This window comes from Aplysia californica, unplaced genomic scaffold, assembly GCF_000002075.1.
Source record: "Aplysia californica isolate F4 #8 unplaced genomic scaffold, AplCal3.0 scaffold00186, whole genome shotgun sequence".
Lineage (NCBI taxonomy): Eukaryota > Metazoa > Mollusca > Gastropoda > Aplysiida > Aplysiidae > Aplysia > Aplysia californica.
The window spans coordinates 267,034-275,876 of NW_004797456.1; the positions used below are offsets into that span (position 1 = coordinate 267,034).

The 8,843-nt window shown below is 39.5% G+C and overlaps 1 protein-coding gene across 1 annotated transcript in view; it reads left to right on the forward strand.

Annotated features, from left to right (window-relative positions):
* Positions 1-8,843, forward strand: part of LOC101851409 (ALK tyrosine kinase receptor) — a gene marked incomplete in the record, with an annotated part of 269,826 nt that overhangs the window by 142,861 nt on the left and 118,122 nt on the right.

The following is an 8,843-nucleotide window of genomic DNA, read 5'->3' on the forward strand; positions in this document are numbered from 1 at the left end:
ATAGTATATTCAACGGTGTAACCTGGCCTATATACCACTCTTGGGGATAACCCAAGCGATGACGACACTCGTAGCGAGTTTGGCGGTACATAAATATTAATAAGACGCACATCTCAAATGTGCTCCTGCCGAATAGTGCCGAAACATAGCCTACAGTAGGCAGTCTAAAAATAAACACGATTGACCCTACGCTATTCTTTGCCAATATTATGTGAGCCCCGGAGCAATCCAGCGGAGTGCTCAAGTGAGTTGTAATTGGTTCATTGTCTGCCTTGCCACTATTTTAAGTGACTCTGTGACCGTGAACCTGAGGGAGGTATACGTGATCGTCCTATGAGTTGTGCCTTTGAATGGTTTTGTAGTGGAGAAGTGAAAGTTATTACTTGAGTGTTCAGTTCCAATTCAGGATGAACGAAATTGATATTTAGCTAACAAACAAATTAAGAACTAGAAATTAAAGTGACAAGTAAAAAGAATGAAAATAAGAACACGACTTCCTCCCTCACGAACCCAAAGATCCTAAAATTATACACTGTCTCATTTACTATGCCCTTGACAATCTCCAGCATGGGAATGGGACAGCTTCATTGTTCACGTCCACTTTTTAGCCCCCCGAGCCGCCCCTGGTAGGTGCCAAATATCAGCCAATTCTTGCTGAGAAAGCTTCAATATGTGTGGTTGGCGGGTGCTATGGTGTGGTTAGCTCATTTTTTTCTATCATACATCTGCTGTCCTTATCTCTATGAGTAAAAAAAGGATGAATAGTCTATTTCTTTTCCTTTGTATGTTACTGCCTAAATAGCACCTCTGATCTTCGGCACGCATTTGTTTTGTCGTTGAACTCTTACTAAAACTGAAGACCTCAGCTGCATTGCTTTAGTTTTAGTTGTGATAATCGTACTAGCTTTGCCATCTCAACAATCTGTTTCAGTCTTGGCGGAAAGGAAAAGTGTTTTTTGCTACAAAGAGTCAGCCGACATTTGGCAACATTGTCGTGAACGATGTTGGTGCTGGAGTTGACTTTCCGCATACAAAAGACCGTTTCTCTACCCCAGTCTGCTAAATGAATCATTAAGGATGAATAGTCTGCATAATGAGTCATTAAGGATGAATAGTCTATTCTCCTAGAGTATTTTCACTTTTACTCCGTGAAGCTTTCACAGTGATCACATTGTTTGTGGGTTTTCTTGGGGGTGAGGAATTTGAGTACTCATTGCTGAATCTTATCCACAATGGCATTCTTTATGCCAGCAAGGAACTTCTGTTTGACTCCCGTTCGAAAGTGCAAAAAAATCTGATGAAACATAGAAGATGGCCGACATGAATCTCTGCTTTAGTCAATGACCAGAGCTGAATGTGTAGTTTAATTAATGAATGGAGAAACCCGAGATTCTGGTGCTGATACTGCTTGTGTTTCTTTTGGTAAAAGAAAGAAGTAAAGAAAGAAATGTAGCCATTAGTATCAGGTTTTGACTACTTTTGAAGCATTTGGCGTCCCTGGCTCGCCAAAAGCAAGGATGGCATCATGCAGAGACGCATGGACATGGCTTTTCTTCCACTTAATCTATTTTGTTGGAGTTTCCAAGGATCTACATTTAAATTTGGAGACCATTTAAACTTTAAAAAATCTTACCTTAGGTGTACAAAAGAGCTTTAAACTTACACTTTTATCATGTCATTACCACAATCATACAAGAAACACGGGAACGTCCTCGGCACTGGGCTGTCATTCGATTTTTTTTTTCAATTCTTATCAACTCTTCTGTTCTACAATTTTGAAATGTCATTTACTACCCCACTGCTGCTTTTTTCTCCAAAGTTTTTTCTTCTCATCCTAATACTGTCAAGTATATTATATAATATGAGTGTGTGTGCATAATACAACATAGTTATAAAATGTATATATATAATATATATATATTATATATATATATATATATTATATATATATATATATAGAGAGAGAGAGAGAGATAGAGTGAGAGAGAGAGAGAGAGAGTGAGAGAGAGAGAGAGAGAGAGAGAGAGAGAGAGAGAGAGAGAGAGAGAGAGAGAGAGAGAGATTGATATAGATATATGGTATATAAAAAAATATAGTCAGATGTCTACCTACTCATATGTCGATATATAAAAGGAACCCTGTGGCCAGGATATCACTGGCTTTAGTAAATCTGTATCTCGTTCCATCGTGTTGACTACCAGTATTTTTTATGGCATGAACAGCCTGCCCCCCCCCCCCACCCCTTTCTTCCACCCCAATTCCCCCTGCCACCAAATTCACAATTCACAAAAGGCTGGGACTTGCACTCTAAGCAAACCCATTTTATTTGTTACTCCTCTAGTTTACTTACTTTATTTTGCTTTTTTTTGTCTTCCTGTATCTCAACGTGTCGAGGGGAAATACAGTTGTCGGACTTCGGCCTTGGGATTTGCCTTTTTTTGGATCGCCATGTTATTCCTCTAAAGAGTCTCTCTGAATTTGCCGATTATTATTTTTCTTGGTTCACCTCTTGTCTTTAATCTAGTAATTCTCATGAAGTAGGCCTTTATAGCACACCAATCCTAAAACAGAGAGTTGATTCTTCTCCTATTCATCAAACATCCTTTTGTTTAGTTAACGATTACCTCAATTACATTAGTTTTGTGTTTTACCTCAAATACATAGTTTCACCTTGCATACTTTCATTTTTTATGTCCTTTCAATCCATTCCCCATCTACCATTTCCCACGTTTTTGCTTCCATTAACCTCTAAATTACTCCCCGGAAGTCTTACTCTGTCGTTTCTTTGCCTTTTACGCTCAAGTCTCGCTACTTCTTTTCTAGTATTGATTGTTCCAAAGTGCCCATCTTGACTACGGAATTTCATATCGTGGACCACAACATAATATGTGAGGCAGCGTGGTGGAATCAGGCTCTCGTCAAAATAATCAAAGAGAAGAAACTTGCATTTTTCCGCAGGCTTGTGAATTTTTTTCAAATTTTTGTTTTTTGGCTCAACACCTTTCATACCCATTAAAAAACTCATTTATGCGTGGATTTTTCTGGAAAACGTTGATTAAAGGTACTATGTAAATTTATAGTTACCACGGACTCTTAAGCTAACGATATAACTAATCTTTTGCAGCCATTTTCTCACTAATTTTACCTCTTAAAATAGGTGAACCCCACCTCCTTCTTTCACACATATCTTGACCTGTATTCAAGATAAATGGATATTTTTTTCCTCCAAATAAAGACAAGTAAACAAGCTTTAAGATGATACCTATAACTCTACATGCCCCAAAATTGACGAGAGCCTGATTCCACCACGCTGCCTCACATATACGTCAATGTTTATTTTTTAGAGACCGAAAAGGTGGAAGTCTAAAGCAGTGGTTTTCAAACTTTTTTAGCCCACCGCCCCCTTTTTCACCCCGCCGATTCCGAGCGCCCCCTACTCCGCCCCAACCATCTATCTGACATAACGACATGCATAATATAATAACAATCACAACTAAAGAGAGAGCTCAAAAAGTAGGGTACAAAATAAAGTGCCTAAATTCTAATGATTTGGTTCTGAATATTAGTTGGGTCGCAAATCACCATCATTACAGAATCTTAAATTAAGCGTGGACGAGAGATAATAGAACACATTTTTTTCTTCAATGTTATGCAAGGGCACTAAGAACAAAATACTGTCATTTTAATATGCATATGTGTCATCCGTATTAAACGACCAGTGTTTTTAACATTAATAAAAAATAAAAATGTATTATGACATTTACAGAAGCAACCCCCCCCCCAAAAAAAAAAAAAACCCCAAAAAAACAGTCATCATTAGTTTGAAAACAGATTGACATTATTTTTATGAAACATTTTCTCCAATCAAGGTGCTGCAATAAAGTTACCTGAGATTTGTATATCAAATATCTCCATTGTAGAACCTAAAAATATTATTAAGCTGTTCAAATGTGAGAAACCACAGGAAAGATAAAGTATGCATGGATCTTAGTCTGTAATTATATCCATCATCGTAATCATCGCCGTCATCATCTTCAGTTTCATCAGCAGTGGCAGCACATGCACATAACAAACTCTATTAAACAAGTGAGTATTTTGCTTTAGAAAAAGAAGAAAGAAAAGCAACAAAAAAAAGAAAAAAAAAGAAAAGACTTATTGAGGTATCAAGTAAGGGTAAACTACGGAGTAAGCATATATACAAATAAGTCATTGACACTGCCCTAATGGGAAGAACGGACCTGGTGAGACGAAACCAACTTGTCAACATCAGGTTTCAGATTGGTCAGTAGCAGACGCTAATTGCCACGCTCTGAGATCCTTAGTTTTTTCCTCTGCTTCGTCAGCAACCTTGTCACTGCACAGAATCCCCTTTCTACAAGACAGGAGGTGAGAAAAGCGATGAACAACTTGATATTTTCCCGCTGGGAGGGATATTTGTCTTGCGCAATAGTTTTCAACCAGAATGACTGGTACGACTTTTTGAACTATGGTTTGATTTCAAAGTCACTTTTCGCTGTCAGCTCTTCTTCAATTGCCACTGTCAGGTCACCATCTGTTCCAGTATTGAGTGGGTCCAGTACCCAGTCTGGAATTTCCAGTTAAAAGATATCAGTAAACCTTGTCTTCCCGATCATATCAGCTTGCAAATCTCTGAGGTGGTTGGTATATATTTCTAGTTCCTCGTCAGAAACCCGCCCTTCTTTCAGTGTCTCTGTCAAGCTAGGAAACTGAGCACATTCTCTTCTGCCAATGTTTCGGTGAAAGATTTCCAATTTCGACTAGAATGACGAAAGCATGGATTTTACCTTGATCAGGTTGGTGTCATCCCCCGGCAGCTGCAAGTTGAACTGGTCGAGCTTTGTGAAAAGATCTGTGAGGAACGAAATGTTGTTCTTATGTTCTTTCAGTTTATTGCAGAGATCACTGTCTGTTTCTTGAAAAAAGCTCCAGCACAGAGTCAAACAGGCAGAACAATAATCGTGTTAAAGAGTTTCCTCTTGAGAGTCACCGGACTTCAGCGTGCAAAAGAAAGAATTGAAGGTTCTCGTCATTTTCAGTGCACAGCTGTTGGAATAATCTCGAGTTCAAAACGTGGACGTTGATCTTGTTCACACCCTTGATGGCAATGGCCAGTGTGTCATGCAGACTTTCATTCAGTTTTTTTGCCACCAAATTCTCTCTGTGAATGACACAGCGAACAGTTAGTACTCCAGGAACTGATTTTTTCAAGAAGTTCATAAATCCACAGTACCGACAAGTCATCGACGGTGCTCCATTTGTTGCACAGGCAACTATATTGGCCAGAGGAATCTGTTTCTCCTCGAAAAATTCTTGGATCACTTTGGTATTATGTTTCCAACATTTTCGCATATATAACAATTCTTGCATCATTTACTCTATGAACCGATATCCAGTTGAAGGCTGAGCTCTCGTCCTTTAAGCATTTTGAACAATGATTCCTTAACATTTGCTGACATCTCATCAATACGTTTTTGAACGGTATTGTCACTTAGTGGCAAGAACTTTCAACACAGGCACCGGGGCAGGGGGCAGGACCGTCCTAACACCTCTCTTATCGCAGGTAATATGAGGTCCTCACCGAGAGTACGTGGTTTGCCTGCCTTTGCAATAAGCAGAGATAAATTATATGTTGCTCGTAAGGCTTCATCAGCTTGACCGACGTCGGCTGAAAACATCAATTTAATTGATTTTTATTTTTGAAAATTGATCTTTGTCAGATTTGCAGGGATGAATCATCTTTATATGTGGGCTTTGAGTGCGTGGAAAGAAAGTTCTTAGTAATAAGTAGTATTGTAAACTATGCCTTAGTTATCAATTTTTGTTTTTGTTTTTTATGTGCTTTCTTTTACCTTCACCTTTTTTTATGTTGCCTTTCATGAAAATTTCCCACCGCCCCCTTAACGCCCACCACCGCCCCCCAATCGCCCAATTTCGCCACCGCCCCCCTGGGGGCGGTAGCGCCCACTTTGAAAACCACTGGTCTAAAGCAACCAAATCAGGAGAATAAGTTGGGTGTGTTAGTGTTCTCCGCATAAACGGGGTGATTATCTCCCTCTTTCTGATACTCGAATGCATGCGGGCATTGTCATGGGGAAAAACCTGTCTGACCCGTCGAATAATCGCTTTCAGTCGTTTCAGTGTTTCAATGTAGGGTTCAGAGCTGACGTTGCTCCTCGTCTGATAATAATCTGTAAGAAGCACGCTATGAACGTCCCAAAACACAATTGTCATGACTTTCCCGGCTGACTCCTCGGGACGATGCTTGTCTGACAAGCATAATATGGACAGCTCTTCCTCTTTTTCCGGTTCATTGCTCAAACGTCTGACCCATCTATATACAGTGACAAAATCTAGAGCTTGGTCCTTGTAAACATTTTGAAGTCTCTTTTGGATGTTATCGGTGGATTCTCCTTCTAAAACAAGAAATCCAATCACTTCTCTTTACCTCTGACAGACCTCCAAGAGGATAGCCATTTTGGTGTGACGTCATTTGAAACAAAATAAAAAGCTTCAATTTTAACAATTTAAGTTGAAAAGTATAAAATCAAGTATTTGTGAGCCGAATTTCATTAAACTTGATGCAAAATTGTGCATAATAACGAACAACCTGCTCTACCTTTTGACCCCCCCCCCCTCGTATTACCAAACGAAACTGTTGTTCAAAGTTCACCAGTATTATGGATGGTTGAGGCGGTTCTCTGGTATGGTTTACTCCCTCTTCTCTAAGAAACATCCATGAACCTGATCTCTCCTCTTTTTCTTTCATGTTACTATCTATTACCACCTGACACGTGCTTTGAGATTAAAGACGACTTAAGAAATAAATGGGTGAAAAAGTGTGATTGTACTGTAGTTAAATTTGACGACAACACTTTCTTCGGATAGCATTAGAAAACCTAAAGGTGACTTCCACTGCATCTTAATCGATGTGCAAGGAAGTAGGATGTGTGTGTGTGTGTGTGTGTGTGTATGTGTGTGTCTGAGTGTGTGTGTGTGTGTGTGTGTGTGTGTGTGTGTGTGTGTGTGTGTGTGTGTGTGTGTGTGTGTGTGTGTGTGTAGGGGGCGGTTGATGCCATTTACAGCTATTCTTTCAGAAATAAATACAAAATATGCCTTTTCTTCTGTAAAAGGTCCAAGGGCACGATTATTGTCATGTATTCCAGGAGACGTTCACGGGACTTTACAGCAACTTTTGTAACTGGTACGTTCATTCCCAAATACCACTCTGTTCTTTCTGCCCCACTTGTGAATGCAGCCTATCAGCCTTTTAGATGCCAAGTGTTATCTCAACATTTACAATCTCTGTCAGCCAGGCACCTATTCACAGCTTGGTGAGTTGTGGAGATAGGAAAACGTGTTTTTCTTAAGGACGCAACGTTCGGCCCATTTTCAAACGTAGGTAAAATCATCTTTCAGTGGCCCCAACAAGGAGTGGAGACCCTAGATGCGCATAGCAGGCCGAATTCGTTCCGAATGTTGGACTCAAATAGAGTATTGCCCAACGTTGAGCCTGACAGATCCGGGAATCGAACTCCAACCTTTTGTTTTGGAAGTCAGTTGCTTTGAAGCAAGACCAAGACAACCTGTTTGATGAAACGTATGCTCTTGGTCCCTCACAAAGCATTAACATAAAGGAGAAACTCTGAATCTTCTACTTCAACTTTCTTTTTTTGCGTGTCCGTCATAAGAGCTTCGCTTTTGAAGTATAGCTATATTTTGCAATTTGATTCTTGGATTATCAGTTCTTCAGTTAATATTTATTCCTAAAATCAGGATAATAGTAGTTTAAATCTGCGTTGCTTTGCAAATACGACCTTTTACGCAAAACATACAACGTCGACGACAGATACAACTCGTATAAGAAAACAGCTCGGCGTTGAAAAGCATTCGTAAGACACGAGAACACGAGAAAGTGAGCACTACAAAGGCACGTTTCAAAGCTATTGATTACATTTTTATAAATATTTTGCGTGGATTTGAATTATACGTTAGATTGGTGTCTTCTTAAACACAAACAAGTCGGTAATTGAGCGAGTTCTCCTTTGACATTACCCCTTGTAGATGGTCAGCATTTTAAAGATTTTTCCCCCTTAAATAGCCACACACCCCTATATGGAATTATGACAGGTTTAAAGGATTGATTTTGTAGTTGAGTCTTGAACTCCACGCTAGATCCAGGATCTTAGTCGGGGAAAAATAATGAGGAGGATTGAGATAAAGACGTCTTACGCAGGTTGACACGAAGCGCTGGATATAGTCCACGTCAGCTTCTGACGTAAATAAAATGAAATGAAAGAAAACACATTATTTTGAGAGGGAATGGTGGTTCAGCCTGTTTGAATTTCATCTAGTCGTTAAGCTTCAATGTCCATTCGGTGTCAAATTATGCATCCTTTGTGCACTAATCTCTTCTCCAATCTCATTTTTTGTGCAACCATTTCTAAATTCACCTATTATCCGGGTGCAGTTCATGACGCGCTTGACAAACAAGTTTGACGTACGAGTTTGCATAAGTTGTTTTCTTTTTATTCTTTAAAGAAATTACGTACTGTAAGGTGTGCCAGCTTGTGGCTGAGAGGATGCCACTGGCAGTTATTAGTTGTTACATTCTGTTTAAAATAATTATGCTGCTCTCCCCCAACCCAAAGGACTGTTACTATTTCGGCATGCACCTCTTTACTTAAACTTCGACGCCCTTGCCTACCCGTGCTCAAAACGTACAGTTCCTTTCTCTCATAAAATATAAAAAGGGGACACACACACAGAGAGAGAGAGAGAGAGAGAGAGAGAGAGAGAGAGAGAGAGAGAGAGAGAATATAAAA